The sequence below is a fragment of the Cebus imitator genome, unplaced genomic scaffold (genome assembly GCF_001604975.1).
Source record: "Cebus imitator isolate Cc_AM_T3 unplaced genomic scaffold, Cebus_imitator-1.0 Scaffold395, whole genome shotgun sequence".
Taxonomy (NCBI): domain Eukaryota; kingdom Metazoa; phylum Chordata; class Mammalia; order Primates; family Cebidae; genus Cebus; species Cebus imitator.
Window position 1 is genome coordinate 774,400 of NW_016107710.1, and position 15,299 is coordinate 789,698.

Genomic DNA, 15,299 nt, shown 5'->3' on the forward strand with positions numbered 1-15,299 from the left:
GAAGTATAATTAGAATCACACAGTACACAGCCTTTTCAGACTGGCTTTTTCCATTTTGCTCCATAAATTTAAAATGCTTTCATATCATTTTGTGCTTGATAGTTTACTTCCTTTTATCTCTGAATAATATTCCGTTGCATTGGGGCACCAGGCTTTGTTTATACTTTCACTTGTTGAAGAAAGTGTTGGTTGCTTCTAGTCATTTTTGGTGCTCATAAATAAATCTGTTATAAACATTCAAGTGCAGGTTTTTGGACATTTTTCAAATGAGCTAGTAAATATGGAGAAGCACAATACTGGATCATATGGTAAAACCATGTGTACTTTAGTAAGAAACTGCCAAATTGTCTTCCATTGTTGTACTGTTTTGCATCATCGCCAGCAACAAGGAAGGATTCTGTTTTATCCACATTCTCATTTGCAGCTGGTATTGCCAGTTTGTTTTTGTTTAGCCATCCTAAAATGTATATAGTGGTGTCACATTTTTGTTATAACTTGTGATTCCCTAATGACAAATGATGTTGAAAATATCTTCATAAGCTTACTTCCCAATTATATTTTCTTTGATGTGGTGTTTGTTTAGACATTTTGCTCATTTTTAACTGTTGAAGCAGTTTTAGATTCACACACACACACAAATGAATGGAAAGTACAGAGAGCTCTTATACAGCCCCTGTCCACACACATGCACAGCCTCCCCACTTTTGCCTATTTTTAAATTGTGCTGTTAGTTTTTTACTGTTGGGGCATAAAAATTCTTTGAATGTTTTGGATACAAAATTATTTATCGGGTATGTCCTTTGGCAAATATTTTATCTGAACTCTGTCTTGTCATTTTTTTTTCTTTTCTCTGTCTCTCTTAGAGGTGAGGTTTCCCTATATTGCCCAAGCTGGTCTCAAACTCCTGGGCTCAAGTGATCTTCCTGCCTCAGCCTCCAAGGTAGCTGAGTCAGCAGGCATGGATCACCATACCTGGGTTGTCATTTCATTCTTCTCACAGTGTTTTTCACAGAAGTTTTAGTTTTAATAAAGTTCATCTCATCAAATTGCTTTTCTCAGACCATGCTTTTGGTATTGTATCTAAAAACACATTGACAAATATAAGGTCAGCTAGATTTGTTCTTATGATGCTTCCAGGAGATTTTGAGTTTTGTATGCTTACATTTATGTCTCTGATCTAGTTTGAGTTAATTCATCTGAAATGTGTAATGTATGCGTCCAGGCTGATTTTTCTTTTACATACGGATGGCGAAATGTTCCTGTACCTATTGGTGAGAAGACTATCCTTTCTCTATTCAATTGTCTTTGCTCCTATCAAATATCAGTTTACTATATTTGGATGAGTCAAAGTTTGACCTCTCTAATCTGGTCAGCTAATTTCAACGTGTATCCTTTTTCTAATATTATTCTGTCTTGATTGTTGTAGCTTTAGTGTAAATCTTGAATCAAGAGTGTCAATCCCCTTCTTTTGTTCTTCAGCATTATTGTGTTGGCTCTTCTAGATCTTCTGCCTTCATATACAAACTATCTAACCAGTTTGTGGATATCTACAAAACAGTTCAATGAAATTTTTATAAGGATTACATTGAATCTAAAGATCCAGTAGGCAATGTTGGCTTTTAACAAATTCACAGCATGGGCTATCACTTTTTGTTCAGTTTTTCTTTGATTTCTTTCATCAGGGTTTTGTAGGTCTTTTAGTATAAGTCTTGCACATATTTTGTTTGATGTATTGATCGCTGTTGTAGAGAAAAATAATTGACTTTTTTTTTTTTTATCAAAACCATGTGCATACATTTCCTGAGGCCACCGTAACAAAGTCCTACCAGCTAAGTGGTCAAAATAATAGAAACATGCTCTTTCACAGTCTGGAAGCTGGAAGTAAACATTCCAGGTTTTGGTAGGACCGTGCTCCTGTGTAGAATTCTTCCTTGCTTCTTCTTAACTGCAGATGTTGGCTTTCTATCCTTGGCCTTCCTTGGCTTGCAGCTGCATTATTCCAATCTCTGCCTCCATTGTCATATCACGTTCTTCCATTTTGTGTCTGTTCACATTTCTCCTTCTTATAAGAACACCAGTCATATTATGTTAAGGTCCACCCTAATGACTGCATGTTTTGTTTGCCACTTCTGAAAAACCCTCTTTTCAAATCCTTACATACACAGGTACCCCAGTTAGAATTTCTACAGATCTTTTGGGAGGGCACATTTCCATTCATAACACTATGTATTATGTGGCATCATTATACTAGCTTAAGTCATTACAGATGTTGTTGCTCATTCTTTGGAATTTTCTATGTAGATAATCATATCATCTGCAAACAAAGACCATTTCCCCCCTTTATCATTTTCATCTTTTTCTTGGCTTGTTGCATTAGCTAAGACTTCCAACGGAATGTTTAATAAAAGTGGTGAGAGAACATCACTTTCTTGTTCCAAATCTTACAAGGAAAATGTCAAGTGTCCTGCCATTCGGTATAATGTTAGCAGTAAGTTGTAGAGTTGAAAGTCCCTCTTTGTTCTAGTTTGAACAGTTTTATCATGACTATTGCATTTTGGTAAGTATCTTTTTATTTTATACATCAACTGATACATGATTTTTCCTTTTTAGCCTGTTGACAGGATGAATTATTTTGATAGATTTTATAACGTTGAACTATGCTGAAATATTTTTGTTGAACATTATTATATCTACATTCATGAAAGACAACGATATACAGTTTCTCTTTCCTGTAGTGTTTTTATCTGATTGTGATATCAGGATAATTAGGAAGCATTTTTTCTGCTTTTGTTTTATGGAAGAATTTGTGGAGAATTTATCCTCTTCATTTTTTAAATGTTTGGTAGAATTTACTGGTAAAATCTTTAGAGTCTTGGTCTTTCTTTTTTGTAAGATTGTTAATTACTGATTCAAATCCTTTAAAATAGACCTGCTTAGATGATCTGTTTTCTTTTGTGAGTTTTGGAAGTTTGTGTTTTTCAAAGAATTAGTTCATTTCAACTGAGTTATAAATGTCACAGTGTTGCTCATATTTCTTTACTATCCCAGTTAACTGATAACTATCAAACTTCTTTATTTATTCTAAATTCTATAAAGATTTCTAATTTTTGATCACTTCTCACATTTTAAACTGAAAATAAGCTGGGGCCCATCTTCCTTCATATGATTATTCATTTGTCTTTTTTTAAAAGCTAAAAAATAGGAGATAATTAAAAATCTTGGTGGCATCCATAATCTTTATTTCAGCTTTCAGTGAAAACATGAAATGCACTTGACATAATGTTACACTCAGTTTGAAATGTAGTATTTTTTTCTATGTAAAACATGATTTAAACACAACGTTGGTTCTAAGACTGGAGAATAACTCACACATTTTCTATTACATATGACCTCTGCCACTCTGTAAAAATAAGGAAATGTGTAGCTTAATAAAAGTAGTAAAAATAATAATAATATTTGATACTAATGAAGTAACTGTATATTTTTATATATTTTCACATGTGGTCTGTGAAAGGGTCATATTTACAACACAACCTGCAAATGCAGAAAGATGTGACAAACTAAAGAAGGAGGCAGAGAAATCCAGTTTGTTTACTGGGGCAACTTACTGATAGAAGCATGGTTTTAGGTGGCAGCAAGATAGGCAGATCTCCAAACTGTTATTCCCCATACTCAAGGCTTATATACCACTGTGAAAGGCATGTGCTCTGTGCCAGGCAATTAAAGACAACCCTCGAGTACAGGTAAGAATGCTATATGCCGATAATTTGTGCAATAACTCCAAGGTTGAGATGTTCTCATACTAAGGACAGCAAATAAAGTAGAAATCTGGAGGTATTCAGGGGACAGGAGTTAATCTGAAATCAATAAGATGGATTATCATCCAAGATTAAGTCACTTTTGTTTCCACAGCTTGCATTATCTCATTTGACATAGTCTGTTAGGTGAACATGCTGTACAAGACATGAGAATGTTATATAAAGATGTAACTTCAAAATTTGACAGTCTAAGCTAGGAATTTTCTTATAAATGTATGTATTTACCCTCATATTTACAAATGGTAAAATGTATCTTATTTAACGGTGATTAACTAGAAGCAGATCATTTACCATGTTATTCATATTCTGGGTTGATTTTCATTAAAGGTACTTATTTCAGGTATTAGTTTTCATAGAAGCACAGAAGGAATAAGAAGATGCATTAACTTAAAGTAATCTTATCAAGCTTTACCATTTCTAATTTATATGAAAGAATTCACCCACTTAAATGTTTATTCAAGAAGCTATTGCTATTTAATAAAATAAAATTTTTCTTGTCATATGCGGAAGTCCTGTCATGTGCTGAAGGTATAAATGTACAAAACTAATTATATCATAATTGTTTAAACTACATCACAATAAAATAGCTTTACAAGGATGTCTGAATAAAATATAATTTTTAAAGTATAGTATATATATAAAAAAATCTTTGCATATACCTAGGTTTAGGAATATAAATTCAATGTTTTGAGTTCTTGATAAATGAAAATTATAGCATTTAGAATAATTTTTTTGCATATTAAAACATTTATAAAAACATGTTAGAAGAAATAGAGCATATTTTAATTAACTAAGAATTATAAAGCTGTAATTTTGATGTGCTCATAGTTTTAGTGTTCTCTAGTTCTGACAGATTGATTTCCTGATATTCTAAAATTTAGCTTTCTAAGTGAATACTTGGCCAAAAGTCAAACCTAATTGTGGACAATTTGTTTGTGTTTTATTTTCCTCATCAGTAAAATGGAAAAATAAAATTATATAATTAATGGAGTAAGTGTAAGATCTAATGGAGTTAATGCATTTATGCTCCTTTGAAGAAGGCTTAGCAAATTGTAAAGCCTCAGGAATTGAGAGTTGATACTAATTTTGAGGATCAAACACTAACTCCTTTAGGTCTCTTTCCATGTATACTTTTTTCCTAATCAATTGACTTAAAAATTTTTTATTAGAATTATAGTATTTTAGATTTTAATGTTTTAATCCATATTTAAATATAACAAGTTATTACATGATAACCAACAATTCATCATACTATTTAAGGAACAGATTAGCCATTGTAAGTCTTCCAAATCCTTTTCTCTTGGATCCTTGACCAATATTGATGACTGTCCTGATAATTTTCTTAATATTCCCCAGTCATTTCTGAAGATGTTTTATGGTATCATTTTGTATATTCATTTAATCTTTGCTTCTTATAATAAGATTACGTTTTTTCTTTTTATCTTCTTTGGTGTTCTAAATTTTCAGTATAATTCATCCAAGTGAAGATTTTTTGAAATTTATTTTGTTGGTTTCAGTATGATTCCTGAAAATACACAGGCATGCTTTCTATCAATTTGGGAAAATTCACAGCCTTTTTACATGAAATCTTGTTGTTTCCCTCCTTCATCTTCTGTATTGTCTCTTTTCAGAACACCAATTGGATGCATACTGTATTTTCTCATTCAGCCCATAATCTACGCCTCTTAACTCTTCTCAGCTTTCAGAATTTTCATTCCTTGACTTTCATCTCAACATACATGCTCAGCTATATCTTCCAATTCATTGCTTGTCTCTCAGCTGTTTCTAATCTTCAGATTAAAGCATCCATTGAACTTTTAAATTCAGTGAATACATTTTTCACTTTTACAAGTTCTTATTAGTTAATTTAAAAATTGTCTTTTCATATTATCTTGTTTCTTATTCCCTGCTGATATTTTCAATTCTTTCATTAAAAAATTACATGTATTTTATAGCATATACATATATATAAATTTTCATATCTGAAATATTTGTTATCTAATGATTTTATTAACATTAATTTATGATAATTTCTTTATTCTATGTTGAAATTTAGGTTTGTAAGCATGTATTTGAATGGTCTTAATCAGTAGTAATTCTTAGGTCTAAGGGCAATAGGCATTTTCTTTAGAGATAATTTGTGTTTGCTGCTGCCAGGTGCCCCAGTTGCTACCAAATTGAAAACACTTTAAAGCTATTTGTTCTTATAATGTTATGATAAAAATTCCAATCTCAAATATAATTAAGAACATGGCTAAAGTATTCTTTCCTCTTGGGAGGATAGGGATAGTTTCTCCTACCTGGAGCTAAAACTAATGAAAAACTTAACTTTTCCATGTATTCCAGGTTGGACTTTATAAAGTTTACCTTTTCATTGAGTGTGTCTATTTTTGTGGTCCACAAATTCGGAAGCACTATTGTTTCAACTCCTTACTTTATAAGGCTATAAGGTCTTGTATACCTTATACTCTCTATTAAAACTCTGTCATTGACGAACATTTTTAGGATAATCTACATTTTATTTTATGCCTACCAACCATATTTTTGTTTTTGTTTTTGTTTTCTTGTCTTTGCCTTATTGCAAGCTTTGAAAAAATTTTTTTTGTATGTTGTCCAGCCGATCTAGTAGATTTAGGGAAGGTTTTTTTTTCTTTTTTTAGATTAAGTAAATATACATGAAATCAAAAGCAGAATTTATTAATGAAGATATATTCCATTCCATCCAAAAGTGCAAGTCTATTATATACTAGTAAGTTTGAAGATATGTGGATCTCATTTATTAACATAGTTTTTCTAAAGAAAATGATTTCAAATGGTAAAAATTCTTTCTTCCTTAAAGTATCTTATAGCCAATGAGTTAGATTCCATTGTAATAATGTAATTATAAGGAAATAAAAATACTAATTTATTGCTAAGGAATTGATAGTACCAAAATACTACAAAAAAAAAATAAATGAATTTGAAAGGAAAATCTTAATTTGGCTTAACATTTCACTTTTATTATAAAATATGTCATTCCAGAAGGCAATATATGCACATTAAAAGTTTTTTCTGGATAGTAGATCAATAACATTTAGAATCTATCCTGGTGCAGCATTTTGCAATTAGCTAATGTTGAAGTAGGACATTATTTTCTCCCAGTTTAAATGCTATAGTCATTATGTTAAGTGAAATAAGTCAGGCACAGTGAAACACCACATAGTAATGATACTTTGCATTTACACAACAATTTGCAATTTATAAAACATTTTTCCTTTATTTTTTAGTTACTATTCATCATCTCAAAGGGAAATAGACATAAAAACTTTATATTCAATGTTTCAGAAATTATATGTATTATATGACATCTCATGAATAGTAAACAAAAGAGCTGAGATTTCTATTGGTTGTTTTTATTCTGTTCTAACATTCTTCCAGTACTAATTTTTTAATGGAATTTAGTAATATGTAAAAGAGTCTATCTTTAGCATACAATGCTAACTTATTTTTGTATTATGTATTTCAGTCAAATTGTCAATGTGGGCTGTCTGAAGAAAAGCACTTCCTTTAACAATATAGTCATATTTACAAAACTGTGAGTCTGTTCTGATAAGAGGTATTTCAACAATACAATAGTACTCTCTATTTCAGGATGCTTTGATTGTGAAGGTTTTAGCTACATTTTATCGCTCTTCCAGATGTGGTTCTTATAAAAATGAATTATTCTAAACATAAATAAAATGTCAAGGTATTTGATATTTCTTTTGTTCTCTTTAACTGTGGCAAGTGTTTCAGTAACAAAGTGTGAAAGACTTATGCAATTTTAGTCTTCTTGATCTGAAGCACTGCTTTTTCTTCCGATACAGGAATTGTGTGCACCTGTTCACACAGTACTAACCTCCAGCACTGACAAAGCAGCTTCCTGGTGAGTAAAGTTGCAAAGAACATTCATTCTACTTAAGTAAGAGACCAGAGCAAATGAGCCCCTCAAAAGCCACAGGCAAAGTCTTAACCACAGTTAACACATTGACTGTACAGAGGCATCCAACTATTTTTTTTAAAGAATCTGACAAGAACATTTATTTTTTGGAAAAAGTGGCTCCGTGAAGGAAACAGAAACATTGACTCAGCAGTTACACAATTTTGCCAAACAATTAAAAGAAAAATCCAGCAACGTTGGTATAACTTGCTTGAAATTTGTGATATCGGACCTCACCACAGATCCTATAAATCAGAATCTTTATTTCAACCTGTGGACATAAAAGCTTTAGAGCATTTCTACAGAATTTTTGGGGTGGAATGGACCTCATAATTAGTATTTTTTAAATCACTCTAATGTATAATAAATAAGTTTATTTTCTAAAATATAGTATTAGTAACCATTTCCATTAAATACCTCCATATGATAATGGAGAGTGACAGTTAATTCTAAATCGATATTCACTTTCCTCCATGTAATTCTGCTACCTTAAGTTGAACAAAAGTTCATCACTTTAGTTATACCTTCTCTTGAATGTCAAGCTCTGGGAGGCAGGGATTCTTTCTCATGTTACTATTGTATCCCAGCTGCGTAGCATACTGCCTGTTTCAAAATACATGGTCAGTAAATATTAGAGTTAAAATGAATATAGTATCATTTATTATTATAATTGTTTCCATAGAAAGAGTTGAGTATATGTTATAAACTTTTTAAAATCTTTTTTCACATAATTTGTAATGTATGTTTACATTTTTATATTATAAAATATTGCATACAATTATTAAGGTATGTTTCTCATACAGTTATTGACAATTAACTATTCCATTTCAAGTTTACCTGTTTGAATACAATATTATCTTAAGTATTTATGTTCTTAGTTCATATAGAAAAAATTTTTATTTCAGATAATATAAATATCTTTTATTTGTTTTAATTGTATATGACATTTATATTTCAATGCTAGAGAATTGAGACAATAGTGCAATGATATGGCACCCTTTCTGGGTTTATGTTAGCTTTCATGGGGTTCCAATTTAATAATAGCTTATTGACATATAGTGTGGTTTGGGATCTTGGAGTTCTTCAGCAATATGCTTTAGGTATTACTTAGATGTGTAATAGATTTACTCACAGAGGAACCAGAACAACTTATTCAACCTCCTGTTAGTTAAAGAATAATTTTGCTTTATGGCATGCTAAATGCACACTCGGATGACAGCTTTTAATGCCATGTCTGTTTCTGGGTCATTAGTTTTTTCTATTGGAAACAACTAGAGTTTTAGGATGTAAATATTAAGATAACTAAAGACTGCTTACTAAACAACAATGATCAAGTTTATTTCACATCAGTTAAATGCAGTAGGTACTCTTGACAAACACTTTTGTTTGTTTGTTTTGGAAACAATTTACCTTACTGTAAAAGTTGTTTGACATTGAATAAGTTTGGATTATGAAATTGACTAAGTGAGCACCAATATAAGTTGTCACAAGCTGTTGACAGAACATGCCTCTTCTTTAAAGTGTCAGGCCTGTGTACATCAGGATAGTTAAGAGTAATGCAAATTTCTCCTGGAGATGCTATTAACCTATTGATTCCTATTTGAAAGGTCTGTGGTCAGTACCGGCATTCTCGGGTGATGCTTATGCTACCATTCTACAGTTCACATTTTGAATAGTTAGGTTTAGAGAACATTTAAGCAAAATAATGAAACAAAGTCTTTTCCTTTGTGTTTGTTGCCTTCATCTGTTGCTATAATTTGAATGTCTGTTCTCACCAAAACACATGTTGAAATTTAATTGCCAACGTATAGATATTGGGAGCTGAGGTTTTTAAAAAGGTGATTAGGCCATGATGGCTCCACCCTCATGGGTGGAGTTAATGCTTTGATCAAAGGACTTTTATTTATTTATTATACTTTAAGTTCTGGGTTACATGTGCAGATTGTGCACATTGTTACATAAGTATACACATGCCATGGTGGTTTGCTGCATCTATCCCCCCATCACCTGCATTAGGTATTTCTCCTAATATTATTCCTCCTCAATACCCTCACCCCCTGCTATCCCTTCCGTAGCCCCACTCCACCAACAGACCACAGTGTGTGATGTTCCCCTCCCTGTGTCCATGTGTTCTCATTGTTCAACACCCACTTATTATGGGAACATGCAGTGTTTGGTATTCTGTTCTTGTGTCAGTTTGCTGAGAATGATGGTTTCCAGATTCATCCATGTCCCTGCAAAGAGAATAAAATACCTATGAATACAACTAACAAAGGATGTGAAGGACCTCTTCAAGGAGAACTACAAACCACTGCTCAAGGAAATAAGAGAGGACACAAACAGATGGAAAACATTCCATGCTCATGGTTAGGAAGAATCAATATTGTGAAAATGGCCACACTGCCCAAATTCATTTATAGATTCAATGCTATCCCCATCAAGCTACCATTGACCTTCTTCACAGAACAGGAAAAACCCACCTTAAACTTCATATGGAACCAAAAAATAGCAAGCATAGACAAGAGAATCCTAAGCAAAAAGAACAATGTTGGAGGCATCTGGCTACCTGACTTCAAACTATAGTACAAGGCTGCAGTAATCAAGACAGCATGGTACTGGTACCAAAACAGAGATATAGACCAGTGGAACAGAACAGAGGCCTCAGAAGTAAAACCAGACATCTAAAACCATCTGATCTTTGAAAAACCTGACAAAAACAAGCAAATGGGGAAAGGATTCCCTGTTTAATAAATGGTGTTGTGAAAATTGGCTAGCCATGTGCAGAAAGCTGAAACTGGACCCCTTCATTATGCCTTTACAAAAATTAACTTTTTGTATGGATTAAAGATTGAAACATAGGACCCAACACCATAAAAACCCTACAAGAAACCTAGGCAGTACCATTCAGGATATAGGCATAGGCAAGTACTTCATAATAAAACACCAAAAGCAATGGCAACAAAAGCCAAAATAGACAAGTGGGATCTAATTAAACTTCAGAGCTTCTGTACAGCAAAAGAAACAATCATCAGAGTGAGCTGGCAACCAACAGAATGGGAAAAAAAATTTGCAAGCTACCCATCTGACAAAGAGCTAATAACCAGAATCTACAAAAAACTAAAACAAATTTACAAGAAAAAAAAAAAAACATCAAAAAGTGGGTGAAGGATTGCTTTTGGTGTTTTAGTCATGTATATTGTATATTACATATAATATATACTTTTTTACTTATGGAAATGTTTACATTTCTAAAATGACGTTTTGAGTAAGGAAATATGGAAACATTTAATTTGATGAAAAAATGACCTCTATTCTTAATCTTTTATGCCAATTTAATCCAGTCCTTTTTGTTTCATTTTCTATTTTTAACTAAGAATAATAATATATTGCCATCAATGTTCAGCCACTTTTAAAAAATATTTTATTGATACAGAACTGATTCTTAATCAGTGGAAGTGTTAGCAAGAGAAACCAATAATTACACAAAACTATACAGAACAAAAGAAAGACCTAGAGTTTGGCCATAAAACAAAGAAGCACTATCAGTTTACACATACGTGAATGCAATTTAAATGCCACTAGTCCTATGCCCACCCACACCAACATAGACCTCTATTTCACTTCTCCTTCTCTCTTCCCATCCTAACACACATATTTCTCTGCACTCTTACTCTTACTTTCCAAAATTTCTCTGCCATGAAAACACTCTTAAGTTGCCCCCTTCATGGTCTCTTTCCTAGTATTTATGCCTTTGTATAATACCCTCTTCTTGTATGGCAGAACTCATGACTTACTTCTGACTAATATAATCAGGCAAAAATGATGAGATGTGGAGATTGTATGTACATGATTATGTTACATAGTATTATAATGCCCATTATGTAAGGAGACCCTTCCCTTGTTAGCTTGATGAATCAAACAACTATATTTGGGAGAACAAGAGGTAAGAAACTGAGACTGGGCCCTGGGAGTTGTGGGTGGGCTCCTGTCAATAGCCACAAGAAAATCAGAGCCTACGGCTAGCATGAGGAATTCAATTCTACCATCAATAACATACACTTGAAACATATCCTTCTTTAGTCACATTTCAAGAATAGAATTCAACCTTGGTAGACATGTTGATGGAAGCCTTGGAAATAATCCAGACAAGCCTGCTGAACTCCTTGGAAACTGCAAGATAATAAATGTGCATTTTTAAGCTGTTGAATTTCTGGTAATATTTTTATATAGCAGTAGAAAATAAATATATTCTCATTCCCAATCATTTTATATTTGTCATAGGGAAAATTCTAATATGGCCGCCCTAATATTTCCAGGAGTAATTCCTAGCTAGGACTGAGAATATGCTGAGATATGTATCCTATGATTATATTAATTTAAATTCAAAAGGTATTTTTAAGATGTAATTAAGTTTATTAATCAGTTAACTTTGCTTGATAAACTTTCAGAACAGAAATGGATTTAATAAGCATATTTTAATCTCTGTTCTTTCAAAGGAGCTTTTTTTTTTTCTGTTTGTTTAGCATGTTTTTTCTTGGCTGGTAGAATATAAGGTAGTCAAAGTCATCAAAGCATGAAGAGAATTTGATGTTGCAGTGCTCATTTAAAGAGGAAAAAGTTCTCTAGAAGATATAGTGGCTCCACTCTGACAGCGAACAAGGAAATGGTCTTCCTTCCTACAACCACAAGAAACCAAATTCTGCCAACTACCTGAATAGGCTTAAAACAAATTCCTCCCAGATCCTTTGGGTAAAAGCCTAGCCTGACCAACACCTTGATTTTACCTTTGTGAGACTATAGGCAGAAAACCCAATTAAGGCTGTCCAAAAAGAAGTCATAAAATAAGATTGTATAAGGTTATAAATAAAGACTGTGGACATATTGACTATTCGTTGTGAATGGTATGGGTATAATTTGAAGTGTTATCAGCAATGTACTGGCATAGTTTAATTCATGCAGAAGAAACAAGTCTCTGAGTATGATGAAGTGCCTGGAGGAGAGAGAGTGCTTGGAAGCATTAAGAACAGCTTGACTTCCATTGCAATAATGAGGAAAAAGATGATAGCGTCCTAGGTGAATGTAATATCACTTTAAGGTGGTGAGAAGCAGGGATGATTTGAAAAATCTTAATGCCTAATGTGTCATGGATAATGAAAATTTATAGTAGATACCATAATCTTTAGCGCTGCTAGACTATACACCATGCAGGAAAATACAGAATGAATAGACTCATTGTCAGGATATATTTTGAAAATGCACCTCATATATTTTGCTTATACATTTGACAGAAGATGTGTTGCTATGCCAGATCATATTAAAGAACAATTTTAGCAACTATGGTTTGTCAAGGGCAAGGCAGTTCGAAAGTTAAAATCTGAGTAATTTCACTAGGAAAGGCATTCATACCAGCTACAGTGAGAAATCTGAAATGTAAAGTAGAGGAAAGCATTGATAAACATCAGATAACAGCCATACTATGCTGAAAGAATCAGAGGAATTCTTAATCATTGTTCATCTATGTACCTCTTTCTTAGACCAGATTTGTGAATTCATGAAATTAAGTGCATTTTATAAGAAATATATACTTATACAAGAATTCAATAGATAATATATTAATACATGTGTTTATTCATGTTTATTTATTCATTACTTATTATTAGTGCATTAATAATAAGTAATGGCAGCAATTCTAAAACCATTGTAACTTCAAAGTGGTAGCTAGTTTATTATTTGAGATATCTGGAACAAGTGTTGGTTTACACGAAAAATATGTGATTTATATTGATGGCAAGTAATACAAGTTGATTTTGCCTCATCTGAAAATATGACACGTAAAATGCTCCAAAATTTAAAATGTATGAGGACCAACATGACACGCAAAAGTAGAATATTCCACACCTGACCTCATGTGACAAGTCACAGTCAAAACACAGTCACACCTTTGTTTCATATGCAAAATCATTTAAAACATTGTATAATATTACCTTCAGGCTATGTGTGTAAAATGAATATGAAACATAAATGATTTTTGTATTTAGTTTTGGTTCCCACCATTAAGATATCTCATTTTGTATATTAGAATATTCCAAAATTGTTTAAACATTTTACAAGTCAAAATACTGGTGGTCCCAAGCATTTAAAGGTTTTCAACCTGAAATTAATCCTCACAGTTTGGTAATTTGTTTCATATCTTCATGTAGAAATGTGAATTTCAACTAGAAATCAGTGAACAGATTTTTTTTCTTTTTCTGTCAGACAAGTTTACACTGTCTATGAATTCCATTCATGGTTAACTTTAGTGCTTGCTCTGCTGGACACCTTGATACTGTCTGGCTTCTTTTGCTCATTCTATCATATTTCAAAATATTTTAATATTAAAGATTGTAATAAGGAATCCAAAGACCCAAAACCTAGGACTTTCAACATAAATTAAGATAGAAGTCACAAAACATAGTGGAGGAACCAATTTTTCCAAAGGACATGGAATGAGATTTCATATTTGTTAAGTTTTATAACAATAATAATTTTACTTACAATAATTGTCTAAGCCATTAATTTAAAAACTTACGTAAAGATAATTTACTTACAAAAGAAAAAGGAATGCTCTTAATATTCTCTTTTTCATTGAATTTAAGAGATATAAAGATTTAAGTGCCTTAACATTATGCATAATAGGCATATTTTTGTATTTTTTTTAGGCACACAAAGTTATTGGCAATTTTATAAAATTATGTTCCAGTAAGACAGAATCTTCTTAGAACAGATATAACTCACCCATATGTCTCATTCCTTGGAAAGTTATTCAGTCATTGTGCCAAGAAAAATATTGAATAAAACTAATGTTTTCATGGTTTGAGAACCAGTGAAATAAAGTGAATTAAGCACAAAATTATAGGAACTACTTCTACTGAATAAAGCAATAAGAATACTTCAGTTTGTCAGTTGCCGTAATGTTTCTGGCACATTAATTTATTTAAGCTTACTAAAATGACTTTATCTTGAAAGAAAATACTTGAAGGGCAAAATGTATCTGTGCAAATGTATCTTTGTATGATTATAAGAATATTAAAAGCAATATTTTAGAAGAGTGTTATAAAAATGTAACAGAAGGAAAAATACATATTGAGTAAACATGTGAAGGGAAATTTAATTTCTCTTGATTTACTAAAACAGTTTAATTGTTTTTAATTTTTCAAAAGATGTCTTTCAATTTTCTATATTTTAAGTTATTAAAATGTTAATATTTTTAACAGTTAAACTTTATTTATTTTTTAAATTCAAAAGAAATAGAACTAGCTATAATTACACACACACACACACACACACATACACATTTTAATTTTTGGTTTTTAATTTAAAAATGTTTGGCTTCTGTGCCAAATTCTCAAAAGATAAGATATGTATACAGTACTATTAGGCACTGGAAAATATTTTTTAATGACATTAAGCTAAATAACTTGATTTTCAAATAATCCAAACAAGTAAGAAGAAATTTGGAAACAAGTTAGAAAATATGTTGGAGA